General features: G+C 49.0%; 1 long non-coding RNA gene across 1 annotated transcript in view; it reads left to right on the top strand.

Annotated features, from left to right (window-relative positions):
• Positions 1-9,143, top strand: part of LOC143956851 (uncharacterized) — a 30,884-nt gene extending 21,741 nt beyond the window's left edge. The window contains exons 3-4 of the long non-coding RNA XR_013269978.1: positions 1,709-1,826; positions 9,019-9,143. This is a non-coding gene — a long non-coding RNA (uncharacterized LOC143956851). The remainder of the gene's footprint in view (positions 1-1,708; positions 1,827-9,018) is intronic.
• The last annotated feature ends 5,726 nt before the right edge of the window (positions 9,144-14,869 follow it).

Below are 14,869 nucleotides of genomic sequence, written 5' to 3'. Positions count from 1 at the left end.
GCATGTGTGAGCAATATATCATTTAGTGACAACTTTGTGCAAAAAAAAAAAAAAGTTTGTAATCTTCCCGCAACTTTTGGCAAAATATAAAATATTCCATGGACTCAACATGCCTCTCAGTAAATAGCTTGGGGTGTCTACTTTCCAAAATGGGGTCATTTGGGGGGGTTTTGTGCTATTTTGGCATTTTATGGCCTTCGAAACTGTGATAGGTAGTGAGGAGTTAAATCAAAAATTTGCACCCTTAGAAATCCTGAAGGTGGTGATTGGTTTTCGGGTGCCGTGCGCGACTAGACTCCCAAAAAGTCCCACACATGTGGTATCCCCGTACTCAGGAGAAGCAGCAGAATGTATTTTGGGGTGTCATTTCACATATGCCCATAGCATGTGTGAGCAATATATCATTTAGTGACAACTTTGTGCAAAAAAAAAAAAGTTTGTAATATTCCCGCAACTTGTGGCAAAATATAAAATATTCCATGGACTCAACATGCCTCTCAGTAAATAGCTTGGGGTGTCTACTTTCCAAAATGGGGTCATTTTGGGGGGTTTTGTGCTATTTTGGCATTTTATGGCCTTCGAAACTGTGATAGGTAGTGAGGAGTTAAATCAAAAATTTGCACCCTTAGAAATCCTGAAGGTGGTGATTGGTTTTCGGGGTGCCGTGCGCGACTAGACTCCCAAAAAAGTTTTTTTTTTTTGTCATTATTCAATCCCTTAGGACAAAAAAAAAAAATATTCAATGGGCTCAACATACCCATCAGCAATTTCCTTGGGGTGTCTACTTTCCAAAATGGGGTCATTTGGGAGGGATTTGTACTGCCCTGCCATTTTAGCACCTCAAGAAATGAGATCGGCTGTCATAAATTAAAAGCTGTGTAAATTCCAGAAAATGTACTCTAGTTTGTAGACGCTATAACTTTTGCGCAAACCAAAAAATATACGCTTATTGACATTTTTTTTACTAAAGACATGTGGCTGAATAAATTTTACTCTCAATGTATGACTAAAATGTAGTTTATTCGATTTTTCTTATAACAAAAAGAAGAAAATATCTTTTTTTTTCAAAATTTTCGCTCTTTTTCCATTTATATCGCAAAAAAAAAAAATCGCAGAGGCAATCAAATACCATCAAAAGAAAGCTCTATTTGTGGGAAGAAAAGGACGCAAATTTCATTTGGGTGCAATATTGCATGACCGCGCAATTACCAGTTAAAGCAGCGCAGTGCGAAATTGGAAAAAGACCTCTGGTCCTTAAGGTGTTTATTGGTCCGGGGCTGAAGTGGTTAAAAAGTGCACTTTTAAGACTGCTGTGCAAATATGGTGTGACATAAAGTATTGCAACAACCGTCATTTTATTCTCTAGGGTGTTAGAAAAAAAAAAAAAAAAAAAAAAAAAAATATATATATATATATATATATATATATATATATATATATATATATATATATATATATATATATATATATATATATATATATATATATATATATATATATATAATATTTAGGGGGTTCTAAGTCATTTTCTAATAAAAAAAAATATTTTAACTTGTAAACACTGAGTCTGAAAAATAGGCCCGGTCCTTAAGTGGTTAAGTGATCACATGACCTCTGTTCTCAGCTTTATAAGAGGCTTGGAGATGTGGGGTGTCCGAATACATCCTCTGACGTTGTTCTGTATCTTCTTTGTGTCCCCTGATTCCAGCGTGTTGTCACTTCCTTCTCTGGGGATCATTATCACCATGCTGAGTGTGAAATTTCTGGTTCTGGTGGGTCTCGCTGTGATCCCGCTGACCCCCTGGATGGGAAGGGGAAGTACGGTGGTGAGTATCTGACTTATCGCACTTTATACAAAGTAACACATAGATCAGTAAAGTAGTAATAGTTAATGATTCTTACTCTGAATAGTCTTAGATTATTAGTGGTGTACCCCAAGGTTCAGTGTTATTTGCAGTGTACCCCAAGGTTCAGTGTTATTAGTGGTGTACCCCAAGGTTCAGTGTTATTAGTGGTGTACCCCAAAGTTCAGTTTTATTAGAGGTGTACCCCAAGGTTCAGTGTTATTAGTGGTGTACCCCAAGGTTCAGTTTTATTAGAGGTGTACCCCAAGGTTCAGTGTTATTAGTGGTGTACCCCAAGGTTCAGTGTTATTAGAGGTGCACCCCAAGGTTCCGTGTTATTAGTTGTGTACCCCAAGGCTCAGTGTTATTATTGGGGTACCCCAAGGTTCAGTGTTATTGGTGGTGTACCTCAAGGTTCAGTGTTATTAATGGTGTACTCCCAGGTTCAGTGTTATTAGTGGGGTACCCCAAGGTTCAGTGTTATTAGTTGTGTACCCCAAGGTTCAGTGTTAATATTGGGGTACCCCAAGGCTCAGTGTTATTATTGGGGTACCCCAAGGTTCAGTGTTATTAGTGGTGTACCTCAAGGTTCAGTGTTATTAATGGTGTACCCCAAGGTTCAGTGTTATTAGTGGGGTACCCCAAGGTTCAGTGTTATTAGTTGTCTACCCCAAGGTTCAGTGTTAATGTTGGGGTACCCCAAGGTTCAGTGTTATTAGTGGGGGTACCCCAAGGTTCATTGTTATTAGTGGTGTACCCCAAGGTTCAGTGTTATTAGTTGTGTACCCCAAGGTTCAGTGTTATTATTGGGGTACCCCAACGTTCAGTGTTATTAGTGGTCCACCTCAAGGTTCAGTGTTATTAATGGTGTACCCCAAGGTTCATTGTTATGGGTATATTGTGTGGGCTTCAGCGGACTTTCTCAGCGTAAAGTCCGGTGGACTTAGAAAGTATTTTTGCAGTCCAATCTTTCCGCCGGACTTGGGTTTCAGCGGACAATACGTTCGTAAGTGTGCTAGTCCGACGGACTAAGAATGCTCAGAAGCAAGTACGAAAAGGAAGCTATTGGCTACTGGCTATTGAACTTCCTTTTTCTAGTCCCATCGTACGTGCTGTACGTCACCGCGCTAGCAAACGCCGGACTTTCTGTGTGTCCGTGTGTGACCAAGTCCGTTCGGTAGAAAGTCCGCCGGACTATCCGCCGGATTGTTTGCCGGACTAAGTACGCCGGACAATTCGATTGTGTGTACGTGGCATAAGACACTGAACAGTTAAGCACTTCTCCCATGTCACTGTACAATTCCTTCAACGAATGCAGCAATTTCCAAGGGGACACTGTGGAGCCTGTCCCTCGCACAGGTATAGCTCGTCTCCTTATTCCCAGTGACAGTGCGGAACTCTTTGCCCAGAACTCTTGGATCTATTTCCTAATGCCTCTTGTTTTGCATACCTTCAGACTAGGTCCCTAGGTCTCCTGAGCCACGATGTCAGTCTCGTATGTGTGATACCGAATGCTACGGAGGGGGTCAAGCTCACCAACCCCCTCACTACCTGGGTTACCATCTCTCATGCCAGGTACCAACCTCCTGCTGGCTGGTTGCTAACCCATTCTGCACCCCTGCACTGGTTACCTGTGGCAATGGCAATATAGCCTCATCTCCCACCAGCTTCTCTGCATAATTTAACTCTTGCATGGTGGCCCTCTTACATTGCCTCTTCATCCCCTTTGTACAAGCCTGTTCGAGATATGCCCTACATGTACCCCTATGTAGAAAGTACTTCAGACCAGGCAATTCAACAGTTAACAGAACTTTTACTGAAGAATTTTTGCAAAGACGGACAGCTCATACAGTCTCTGAGGCCACGTACACACGGGCGGACTGTTCGCCCAACCTTGTCCGCTGAACAGTGTTTGGGCGGACAGTCCGCTCGTGTGTGGGCTTTCAGCGGACAGTTTCAGCGGACAGTTGGACGGACAAAGTCTTTCGGAAATTCCGAAAAACTGTCCGCTGAAACTGTGTTTGAGCGAACAGTCCGCCCGTGTGTGGGCCTGTCCGCTGTACTTTCGAAATGAGCGGACTGTTCCCGCTCGGAAAGTCCGCCCATTTCGAGCGCGTGTACAGGTAGGCGGGGCCCGCGAAGGAGACGTTGCGGGCTCCGCCGCCTGGAATGGGCTTAAAGGGGAACCCCAACGCCGAAAAAAATCGGCGTGGGGGTTCCCCCAAAGTCCACACCAGACCCTTGTCCGAGCACGCTACCCGGCCGGCCTGGAAAGGGGGGCGAGCCAGCGCGCCCCCCCTCCTGAGCCGTACCAGGCCGCGTGCCCTCAATATGGGGGGGTGCCTTGGGGAAGGGGGCCCCCCCACCCCAAAGCACCTTGTCCCCATGTTGATGAGGACAAGGGCCTCTTCCCGACAACCCTGGCCGTTGGTTGTCGGGGTCTGCGGGCGGGGGGCTTATCGGAATCCGGGAGCCCCCTTTAAGAAGGGGGCCCCCGGATACCGGCCCCCCACCCTATGTGAATGAGTATGGGGTACAATGTACCCCTACCCATTCACCTGTGAAATAAAGTACAAAAAAAAACACAACACAGGGGAAAAAATATTTTATTGCACAGCTCCGGGGGTCTTCCGTCTTCGGGGGTCTTCTCGCCGGACTCCTCCGCTATGTGTGTGTAGCTCTTTTACTAGCGGAGGAGTCCGGCTTTCTTCCTCCCCGCCGCCGGCCTCTTCTCCCGACTTCGGGGGTCTTGTTCCCCTCTTCGGTTCTTCTGCCGGGCCACCGCGCCTTCTTGTAGCTCTTTTACAGGCGGTGGCCCGGTCTTCTGTCGCCGCTGCCTTCCGTTCTTCTGTCGCCGCCTTCGGTTCTTCTGCCGGGCCACCGCGCCTTCTTGTAGCTCTTTTACAGGCGGTGGCCCGGTCTTCTGTCGCCGCTGTCGCCGCTGTCGTCGCCGCCGCCGCCGCCTTCCGTTCTTGTTCTTCTTCTTGTTCTTCTGCTTCTTCTCCTGGAGATGTTGACTCGACGAGCTCTCCGGCCGGAATGCCAGAGCCGCGCTGTGCGGCCACTTATATAGTGACAATGGAGCGGTGTCACATGGTATATGTCACATGGGTTGATGTCACATGGGGACTATGACATCGTAAGGGGGCGGGGTCACCATGTGACCAACCCATGTGACATATACCATGTGACACCGCCCCATTGTCACTATATAAGTGGCCGCACAGCGCGGCTCTGGCATTCCGGCCGGAGAGCTCGTCGAGTCAACATCTCCAGGAGAAGAAGCAGAAGAACAAGAAGAAGAACAAGAACGGAAGGCGGCGGCGGCGGCGGCGACGACAGCGGCGACAGAAGACCGGGCCACCGCCTGTAAAAGAGCTACAAGAAGGCGCGGTGGCCCGGCAGAAGAACCGAAGAGGGGGACAAGACCCCCGAAGTCGGGAGAAGAGGCCGGCGGTGGGGAGGAAGAAAGCCGGACTCCTCCGCTAGTAAAAGAGCTACACACACATAGCGGAGGAGTCCGGCGAGAAGACCCCCGAAGACGGAAGACCCCCGGAGCTGTGCAATAAAATATTTTTTCCCCTGTGTTGTGTTTTTTTTTGTACTTTATTTCACAGGTGAATGGGTAGGGGTACATTGTACCCCATACTCATTCACATAGGGTGGGGGGCCGGTATCCGGGGGCCCCTTCTTAAAGGGGGCTCCCGGATTCCGATAAGCCCCCCGCCCGCAGACCCCGACAACCAACGGCCAGGGTTGTCGGGAAGAGGCCCTTGTCCTCATCAACATGGGGACAAGGTGCTTTGGGGTGGGGGGGCCGCGCGGCCCCCCCTTCCCCAAGGCACCCCCCCATGTTGAGGGCACGCGGCCTGGTACGGCTCAGAAGGGGGGGCGCGCTCGCTCGCCCCCCTTTCCTGGCCGGCCGGGTAGCGTGCTCGGACAAGGGTCTGGTGTGGACTTTGGGGGAACCCCCACGCCGATTTTTTTCGGCGTTGGGGTTCCCCTTTAAGCCCATTCCAGGCGGCGGAGCCCGCGACGTCTCCTTCGCGGGCCCCGCCTACCTGTACACGCGCTCGAAATGGGCGGATTTGCCTCCTCCTTACGTGGGCGAGTCCGTTCATTTCAAAAGTTGAGCGGACTGTTTGGCAAACAGTTCGTTGAAACAGTCCGCTCGTGTGTGGGCAAGTCCGCTCATGCAAATTTTGAGCGGACTGTTTGCCGAAACTGTTTGACGAACAAGGTTGGGCAAACAGTCCGCGCGTGTGTACGCGGCCTTACAGATATTTTGCAGCATAACCCTTTACTCTCTAGCCCCAGGCTGCCAGTCCATACCTCTCACTTGATCTATGGTGGGGCCCCGCCTGGGTACCCACAAAAGGGTTGCTCTCCTCAGAGGTGACAGCTACATTGGTCCATTACCCAGCTTGCTCTCCTTCCCATGTGCTCAGGAGATTTTTTCTCTTCAAGTGACAATTCTGCCCCCCTGTCTCACTGCCCCCCTTCTGTGACACTGCCTCCCTTCTGTGACAGTACCCCCCTTCTATGTCCCCCGCACTGTGACGTTGCCCCCTACATGTCACACTTCCCCTACTTGTATCACTGCCCCCATCTTTCATGTTGCCCCCTGCTGTCCTGCTGCCCCTCACCTGTCTTACTGCCTCCCTCCTGCCCCACTGGCCCCCCACCAGTCACACTGCCCCCTGCTTGGGTACACACAAAAGGGTTGCTCTCCTCAGACGTATCAGCTACTGTACATAAGTACATAGTCCAGCTTGCTCTCCTGAAAGTGGCTCCCTGCTTTTATATTCCACCATTACTAGGTGGACTAGACAAGTTATCATTCAACCCTATGGTCTGAAGGAAAAGGTTCTCCCATTTCTTGTTAATGCACACCCTGTTTCTCAGATGTGGAAGGCTACACTTGGCCTTCTCTTCATATGTTTGTTACGTTATACTAGGTGGATGTTGAGGCCTCCTCTGATGATAGTTTCGGCCATAAAGTGCTGCAAGCTGCTCTCCTGCTGAACCCTTCTTGAACCATTTGTTATAGGGACTTGTTGGCAATTGTTTGCCGTGTCACCAACCCTGCAGCTGGACTGTGTATGGACACCCCATGGTAAAGAAGATTGGAGTGCAATATACAACACAGGATGATCCCCTCTGTTCTGAATGATCTCCCTATTGCTTGCTACAAAACCGAAGCTAGCCAAGAGTGGCAATGTTAATATTGGGGACTCAGCTTTGTTTTCTGCCGGCGTCCAATCACTTGAAGGTAGCCGCATATAACTATAGCGGTACCCTCGTAAGGTGTGGGTCTTTAAGGTACACTTGCCAACGAGCTGCATGGCAGGTTAGTTCTATCCCCCACTGACTATCCCGACTCCTCGGGTCTTCCCTTACCTCTGACACCTCGGGTTCCATGTTGCTATTCAATGCTATCAGCAAGAGTCATACACAAGTTCTAGTTGAATAACATAAACAGTTTACTGAAATAACTGTGTTAAAGTAGGAAGCACGACAATAGTTCTTACATCCAAAGTTACAAAACAGTTGCAATGAAGATATTAGTAAATGTTCAAACTGAACAATCAAAGAAATAGCCCGTGGGGGCGTGTCTCAAAAGTGGGACTGGTGCTCAGTATGGTAAAACCTTGACACGGGGCACTTTCCCACTACTGACACAGCCACACAAACACATACAACCTGTAATCTACTACAGTACTAGATATTAATGTGTTATGGTACATATACTTAAGGGCCCCCCCCCAGATTGCAATACCGCCACCTGTGCACACTGCAGTATGAAAGTCCTTATATTAGATCAAGGGTCTTCAAACTACGGCTCTCCAGTTGTTCTGGAACTACAATTCCCATCATGCCTAGGCATGTCTGTGAATGTCAGAGTTTTTACAATGCCTCAAAAGCTGGAGGGCCGTAGTTTGAAGATCCCTGTACTAGATGATAAGTCTCTTGTCTTCTTTCTTCAGCTAGCTCATTAACCAGTTCCCGACCGGCGCACGCCGATGTACGTCGGCAGAATGGCACGGGCAGGCATATTGGCATACATGTATGTCCATTTTTATATGCCGCCCTGCCATCGCGTGCCGGTCGGGACCCCCGTGAGTCCGGTCGCGGGTCCCGCGGCCTTGATCGCCGTGGGGATACCTGCGATCGTCTCACGGGGCAGCTGAACGGGGAGATGCCGTTGTAAACAGCATTTCCCCATTCTGCCTAGCAACAAGTGACGCTGATATCTGCTCCATGTGATTGGAGCAGAGATCAGTGTTCACTAACAGAAAGCCCAGCCTTGGGTAGGCAACATGCTTATAACTTCTTCTTCTATAATAAATTACAACTGGTGTGTCACTCAGTAGTTAGTGGAGCGCAGGCTTTGAGGCCCGGTTAAGCACAGTCTATGTAAGTGAGACCGCTCTGTAGAAATGCAGGTCTCAGCAACACTCTGAAGTAGTCTGCACCGTGTAGTTAAGTATTATATAAATCTTGGGCAACAGCCCTCTCACCACAACAGGCTTGGACAGCTAGAATGCTCCACTACCGTGATCTCAGTCCCGCTTCCAGCCAGCGCCGTCATGCTGTACCGCTCTGCAAGTTGACTGGGAAACCCTCCATCAGGTGTTCTGAATCATCCGTTTCCGATCACGCTGCTGATCCAGCACACTGTGGTGTAAACTTCTCCACTTTGTGGCTTTCGTTCCGTTCTGCACCCAGCAGGCCGCGGCTCTTCCAAACACACACCCACAGGTCCCTGCGGGCAGGTCTCGCGTCCCAGGCGGAAGAGGCCTAAAACCTGGCTGCGCTGACCTTTTTATTTCACTACCCAGCATGCCATTCTCCAGATTGGCCTCCTGGGTAGGTAAGTGAGGCACTATGGGTAAGTAAGTCTCTTCCATAAAACATTTAAGTCACTTCCTGCATAGGCTTTCCTCCATGCTCTCATGTTAAAACAAACAAGTCCTATTCACATTGAATGAGCCGACCACTAGAGGGAGCCACTTACTTAATAACAGTACATTGCTTAGTTCTCCCTGCATTGCATACCGAATTTAACAAAGCATGGCTACATAACCCATGGTCTTGGAGTCTGTGCACATCAGCAATGGTATCATTTGTGTTGATTTTGTTATTTTTTGATGTTTTCTTATTTCTATTTCAGGAGAAGAGAGAAAAGAAAAGAACAAATATTTCTACAGAAGATGTTGATGGTGATGAAGCATATAAGGTCCTGGAAGAAGCTGAGAATGGAATCTAGAAATAAACTATTATGTACTATAAGGCACAAAATTAAAAACAAGAGCTGAGCGGGACTTTATATGAAGTACGGGGTTAAAAAAAGACAAATTGGTTAAAAAAGGAAAAATGTATTATTCGTTTTTCTAGCAAGACATGATTACATGTATATTGGAGAGATGCGCGGACAGACACATTATTGACATTAACATTTTGCTTTATACAATCATCATGACCGATACAGAATAAGTTATAAAAGCGCACCTCCATTATATACATGGAATAACCAAATATAGTAATAGATGTGACCTGGAGTGTGGGTGGGGACGCTGGCTCGGAGTGTTTATGTATCCCAGGTCCCGCGTTCTCCACTCCTCCCCTCTGTGTCTCTGAGTGTGTGACGTTGGGGGCCTTCTGGCGGCGGTGTTGCTGTGTCCGTGGTTTGCGGCGGCAGGCGGGACCGGAACAGCCGGGGCTAATCACTTACCATATATTGCTACCCCTTGTTTCCGTGTTCTCTCTACACACAAGGTATCTTTGCACTAATAGTCTTAGTGTCCCTTTTTCTTTTCATTTTCCTTTCACTATCACTCTGTCACTTGTTATTCAGATTGGGTCATGCTATATATTGGCCACCCCTTCCCCCCCCCCCCCTCCCTCTGCCAACCTTTCCTACACTCACATATACCCATCCTACTTCTTTTCATTGCACTTTTCCCCCATATATTTTACATAACACCTGTATTTCTTATTATGTATTTTCTCACCCATTAGGCTCATATTTACACGCTGATTTCGTTCCCACTTATCAAACGCCCCTGGTTGTCCCGGTGATTGCCTGTGTGTGCATTCTGTGGGCCTCTTTGCCGCCGGATGGGCCTCCTCAGCTCCCGTACCATCGCTTTGGGTGCCTGGTGGCTTTCGAGACTGCGCCTTTGACTACATGGCTATGTGTAAGTGACCACTAGGTGGGTTTTTCAACCTCCCTATGCTCCATCACTGCAAAAACTAATTTACTACTACTCTGTATTTTCAGACCAATCACGAGTTTTCTCCTGATGAGCGGCAGTAAGCCGCGAAACGCGTAGAGCTAAAAGTTGCCATGCATTCTGGTACCCCAATTCCAACTAGCATTCATTTTTGAAATACTGCATTAATTATGTTCTTTTTATTAATTTATCGCAACAACCAAGAAGTCATAGATTCAAAGTTGTTGCCTATACTGTATTATTTGTCACATCTATTACTATATTTGGTTATTCCATGTATATAATGGAGGTGCGCTTTTATAACTTATTCTGTATCGGTCATGATGATTGTATAAAGCAAAATGTTAATGTCAATAATGTGTCTGTCCGCGCATCTCTCCAATATACATGTAATCATGTCTTGCTAGAAAAACGAATAATACATTTTTCCTTTTTTAACCAATTTGTCTTTTTTTAACCCCGTACTTCATATAAAGTCCCGCTCAGCTCTTGTTTTTAATTTTGTGCCTTATAATTGATAGGGATGGAGGCTATGACCTCATTTAAAGTCCCAAATTCTCCCCTTTCCCCCTTCCCCACTATGTGACTATCATGTACTATAGTTCACTGTCTGAGAACACCATACAAAGCTTCACTGATCATCAGTCAGACAATACAGAAATCCTTGACCGCGAAGAGATATATATTAGAGACGTCTATCTGATGGAAGGCTTTGGAGATCACATCTCTGTGCAGACCTCCCATGTTCTGTATGATTGATCACTGTATGGTGGGAGATGATTGGAGGGCAGTACTGAAGTTCTGGGTTCAGTTTCACTTAAAGAGGTTGTTTTGTTTTGTTGAAAAAACACTTGGCAGTAACCAGCCCCCCAGCCCCCCCCCCCCCCCACCCCGTTCTACTTACCTGAGCCTTGGAATCTTACCCGGCGGAGATGCGCTTTTCCTCTGCCCGGGGTTCTCGGCTCTTGATTGGATAGACTGATAGCAGCGCAGCCATTGGCTCCCGCTGCTGTCAATCAAATCCAATGACGCGAGCGCCGGTGGGGTGGGCAGAGCCGAGTCCTACATTTGGAGTCTACGGACACAAATGCTGGACTCGGGAGCGCCCCCGCAAGGTAACCCCCAACGGGAGAGCGCTGCTCCTAGGGGGTTATCTGATGTGGGGAGGAGCCGTAAGAGCCGCCGAAGGACCCCAGAAGGGCAGGTTCGGGGCCACTCTGTGCAAAACGAGCCGCACAGTGGAGGTAAGTATGACACGTTTGTTATTTAAAAAAAAAAAACATGAGACTTTACAATCAATTTAAAGCGGAGGTCCACCCTAAAGTGGACCTCCGCTCATCGGAACCCTCCCCCCCTCCGGCGCCACAATTGGCACCTTTCAGGGGGGATGGGGGTGCAGATACCTGTACAGTACAGGTATTCTGCACCCACTTCCGGGATAGCTCTCTGCGGAAAGGGGCGTATATTACGCCCCTTTCCGCAAGTGCCCCGCTGCCTGCTGGGAAACACACAGATCCCAGAGGCAGCGGGGACCGTCCTTATTGCGCAGCGAGATTCGCGCATGCGCAGTAGGGAACCGGGAAATGAAGCCGAAAGGCTCCATTTCCTGATTCCCATACCCAAGATGGCGGCGGCAGCACCCGACATACGATCTACAGATCGGCTTCGGGTGCCGACATCGCGGGCGCGCTGGACAGGTAAGTGTCACTATTTTAAAAGTCAGCAGCTGCAGTATTTGTAGCTGCTGGCTTTTAAAAAAAAAAAAAAACGCGGAGTCCCGGTGGACTCCCGCTTTAAGTTTCTATTGTCTCCTTTGTTGGCTTGGATACCTTTTATACCAGCATTTTATACTGGAATACTGCTATAGTGTAGCTACTATGAATAATGCTGACTCAGATTACAGTCACCTGCGCGATTATGCTTACAAACACACAGACAGAGAATACACAGAAACAGGGCTGACGATTGAGAGGTACAGGAAACCCATGACCAGTGTATTCTAAAGGTCCCCTTTAATTACCCATTACCATTCTATCCAACCTCACCCCTTTTGCACATAACCCGGAAAGATAAGACCACACCTTGCTTTTGGAGTAAAATGGCCATAACAGCCTTTATTAACATTACTCAAACACTCCAATAAAAATATATATATCTATATAATAAATAACCATAAATATATATATATATATATATATATAACCATAACAAAACATCCGGTCCATCGAATTGCCCGATCTGGTGATCTCTGACGGTGACCCATAACTTTAACAAACACCAACTCACTGCGGTACCCACTTCCACTTAACCAGGTCTCCAGCTGTGACCGCTCGGAGACAAACATTCGAATGTTATAACTATAACAGTATTACATCCAATGTTCAGGAATACACCGGAGGGACCCATACTAGCAATGGCCCCCCACCCCTTTCAGATGACCTCTGAATTTACCTCCAACCTTCAAAGACCACCAGACCAACACCGCCACAGCCCAAAAGGATGACCCCCTCAGCCTTGAGGGCCACCCCACACTCTCAAAGCCTTCTGGATACCCTCCTGCAATCCCAAAGACCACAGATCAATCCCGACATCGGATAGTTGCACCCCATCCCGGCGGAGGTACCAGCCTACATTGCATTCAAGCTCCCGGTGCCGAACCACGATCCCCCCATGCTGAACCACAAACCACCCCACCACTTTGTTAACCTGAATACAGGTTTTGTTAATGCTCTCGACCGACCGAGCCCAGCGCCACACCGTCCTGGCTACAATGTCCGACCAAACCACCACTGTACCCGGGAAAAGGAATTGCAACCGCATAAAATCGGACTTGATGTCCGCCATCAGATCTCTGACCTTACGGACCGCAAGGTCGTTCCCCCCAGCATGGATCACTAGTACCACCGGGGGCCCTTCCTGTGCCGCGTGACTCCGCACCTCCCCCCAGCACACGTTCCCACTTCATCCCCGGGATCCCCAACCATCTCAGGCAAGCCCCCCTCCTGGAAATACCAAGTTGCCTGCCATCCGGTCGCTGGTCTCCCCTCCTGGCCCCCCAACACACGTAGGAGTGCCCCACGATCCAGACGAGGCGAGCCGGACCTCCATCTGAAAAGAAAACCAACATCATAAAACAGTAACATGACCACCCAAGAACCCCGCATAACAGAAACAAACCCCATCAACACTTCCCTGCAACCCTACCAGTTGCTCGCACTCGTTTCTTTTCTGTGTCTTTTTTTTTTGTTCCACACTTAATCCAACGCCAACTGTGGCCTGACATATGACCTGAACCGCCGAGATTCCCACCTCCAGATCCGGCGTACCACTGCTTCGCCCAACCCATACCGGGCAGCCTCCGTGGTCGCCCTAATACGGAAGGAGTGCGAAGCAAATTTCCTACCATCCAAACCCATGTCCCGCAAACACTTCCGGAACACTGAAACAAATTTATACCTGGATAGGAAGGACCCATCCTCATGCCGCAGGAAAGGATCCCCGCCCCCCCCCTCACTGCCCGGAAATCCCGAACCACCGCTACTGGGCACACCGTTGATCCAGGAAGGGCAAACAGAGATACCAACACACCTTTTCCCCGCTCATCCGTCTTGGACCTGCGCAGCCAAAGCCCCACCCGGTCCCCATCCAAGCGAACCTCCTCTTCCAACAAACCCCCGGCCACTCGCTTGTTCGGGCTCACTAACTCCCCGATCCGAAATGCCCCATAAAAGGCCAAGGAAAATGCCGCTGCAAAGGCTTGTCGTACCAAAAAATCCTTGGTCCAGTCCTCCACCCGTAACAATTTAAACAATAACGTCAAACCCGCCAGCTTCCGGTCAATCGAGCACACCGATACCCCCTGCTCCATATTCCGGGCAACAAAGTAGAGTACCAGCAACCGTCCCTCAGGACCCCGCTCACTTACCCCTGCCTCGCGTACCAGTCCAAACCATTCCGTCCAAACCTTGGAGTAAGTTGACCACGTGGACGCACTTACCGACTGCTCGATCCATCCCGTGGCGATTCCAAAGGCATCTTCCAAATCCACTCTGGGCAAGTGACCCCCTCTGCGTCCGCACCCGGAGCCAGTGCCCTGAACCTGTCCCACTAGAAACGAGACAAGGAGTCAGCCAACTCATTATCCACGCCCGGGATGTGTACAGCGTAAATAAACACGTTCAACTGTAAGCACCGAAAAACCAGCTGTCGCATCAGCCGAACAACAGGGGGAGAGGTGGCCGACATACGGTCAACCACCTGTACCCCCCCCCATGTTGTCGCAATTAATACGTAACTTAAGATTCCTACACTCTTCCCCCCATAGCTCCAAAGCCAACACCACTGGAAACAGCTCTAACAAGACCAGATTGCCCAGGAAACCCGCCGTCTCCCAGAACTGCGGCCACGGCCCCGCACTCCACCTGCCTTTGAAAAATGCACCGTACCCGGTAGAGCCCGCCGCATCCGTAACCAGGTCCACATCAAAGTTACTGACCGGGCCCGACATCCACATCGCCCTCCCATTATAGGAATCCAAGAACTCGTGCCAAACCCGCAAGTCCTCCCTATGTTCCCTACCCAGCCGACTGAAATGAGTTTGAACACTGACCCCCACTTTAGCCACCGACAACCGTCGGCAGAAAATCCTCCCCATCGGAATGATCCTACAAGAGAAGTTCAGCTTACCCAGGAGGGACTGAAACGTCCTCAACTGAACCTTACTCCGGCCTTGAATGTCCGCAATCTCCCGCTGCAACTCCTCTAGCTTGTTCTTAGGCAGCCGGCACT

The sequence above is a fragment of the Lithobates pipiens genome, unplaced genomic scaffold (assembly GCF_037356315.1).
Source record: "Lithobates pipiens isolate NorthernLeopardFrog02 unplaced genomic scaffold, aLitPip1_a1.2 Scaffold_44, whole genome shotgun sequence".
In the NCBI taxonomy this organism is placed as follows: domain Eukaryota; kingdom Metazoa; phylum Chordata; class Amphibia; order Anura; family Ranidae; genus Lithobates; species Lithobates pipiens.
The sequence above is the reverse complement of the archived record's forward strand: the minus strand, read 5'-3'. Positions and strand labels throughout refer to the sequence as shown.